This window comes from Salvelinus namaycush, unplaced genomic scaffold (assembly GCF_016432855.1).
Source record: "Salvelinus namaycush isolate Seneca unplaced genomic scaffold, SaNama_1.0 Scaffold4, whole genome shotgun sequence".
In the NCBI taxonomy this organism is placed as follows: Eukaryota; Metazoa; Chordata; class Actinopteri; order Salmoniformes; family Salmonidae; genus Salvelinus; species Salvelinus namaycush.
The window spans coordinates 710,283-712,100 of NW_024061007.1; the positions used below are offsets into that span (position 1 = coordinate 710,283).

At 39.3% G+C, this 1,818-nt stretch overlaps 1 long non-coding RNA gene across 1 annotated transcript; it reads left to right on the forward strand.

The window, feature by feature from the left end:
* The first annotated feature begins 309 nt into the window (after nucleotides 1–309).
* LOC120041030 lies at nucleotides 310–1,355 on the forward strand. Its single transcript, XR_005475815.1, has 3 exons — nucleotides 310–433; nucleotides 794–893; nucleotides 1,004–1,355. It is a non-coding gene; the product is annotated as an uncharacterized LOC120041030 (long non-coding RNA).
* The last annotated feature ends 463 nt before the right edge of the window (nucleotides 1,356–1,818 follow it).

Below are 1,818 nucleotides of genomic sequence, written 5' to 3' on the forward strand. Positions count from 1 at the left end.
CACTGCTTTAGTTGCGGTATTATTTTCAGAGGTAATCAGAAATCCAGTGATGATATTTATAAACCTAATTGCAATGACAATGGATTCCTTACATTGTTGGACTGACTTCCACCAGCACCTGCCACCTCTAGCTGGGGGAACCTGGAAAAATAAACAGGAGTACTGTCCCAAATTTATGAAACGGCTAAAACTTTTTTTTTCAAAAACATTTTCTGAAACATTTTCTGAAATTATTATTGAAGATGGATTTTCTTTGAAAATTGAATTATTTTGAGAACGTTGTCCTTCATGGAAGAGGTGGGTGGTGGAGGGTCCAAATAAAACAAAATAAAACATCCCAAAATGTTATAAAATATCAACAAATTCATCTCCATTATCCCCCATGTTGCTCCACCTCCGCTTCTGGGAGGAGCCAGGCGGGGCCACAAAGCGGGTAAGTTCAGACTCTGTGACGTCAACGTGATACTACCTCTGTTACACTGAACACGTATCCTAGATCTAGAGGAACTTGATTTACAAATAGCAGAATGTTCTGTAGGTGTGATGATTGGGGTGATGTGTGTTCCAGCTTCCACTGCCAACAAGGAACACAACTGCTCTACACATTGCATTGGTGTCAACCATACTTTAATTCAGTCTAATCCAGCTGAACCCAGTTATACCTGTTGTAAATGGTGTTTTATCATTACAAACTGTGTCTAAAGTTTCCTGACATATATTTGAGACTTTAACAGTTAAATCAGTATTTCTGATGTTTTCTTGTTTTGTTTGTTCATCATGTTTTGACCTCCAGACTCCTCCATCTCATCCCACCAACTCTGTCAGTCCACCAGGCCACTGCAGTAACAGCCACATCTTCACATCACAAAGCTGCAGTACTATCTCAATCGGTTGTAAGTCCTGTACAGCACTTGGTATTCATCACTATTCAGACAATGTTATAACTGATAACATGTAATGACATTTCCAACCTAACCAACCCCCTCTGATTCTTCTCATTCAGGAAGTACCATCCAGGATCCTGTGGCAACGTCAATGTGAAACAGCATTGACCCCTGATCACCACCAACCAGGGCTCCACAGTGGTTGCCTTGGACACCCAGTGAAACAGCATTGACCCCTGATCACCACCAACCAGGGCTCCACAGTGGTTGCCTTGGACACCCAGTGAAACAGCATTGACCCCTGATCACCACCAACCAGGGCTCCACAGTGGTTGCCTTGGACACCCAGTGAAACCAGAGAGAGCACACCAGGCAGCAGGGAGCACTTTGATGTGATTGGCTGTTCAGCAGGAAGATTCATCTGGCTACACAGAAGGGATGATGGCTCTGACCAATACATTTTTTGTTATGAAAATCTTTTATTCAATTCTATACTACTGATAATTGAATAAATGATGATTTAAAAAAAAAAAAAAAAGTTTTTGGGAAATTATACTTTTATTAATTAAGATATTAACAAACAAATATGATTGCTATACCTGGGGCGACAGGGTAGCCTAGTGGTTAGAGCACTGGACTAGTAAGTTATTACATTATAATGAGTTATTACAGTAATTATTGGTTATTACATTATGGATCAATTAATAATACACCAATCTGTTATAATACATGTAAGAATTTGATTAGTCAAGGTACAATACACAAAAACATTTATGGAATGACCAGACTAGTCAAGGTAAAATACACAATAACATTTATGGAATGACTAGACTAGTCAAAGTATATGGAATAACTTGAGCAGTAAATGCATGATACTGACTTGGACTTTCAACATGAGACAGTCATTAGTTTATCAGTCCTGCCTCTAGTGACA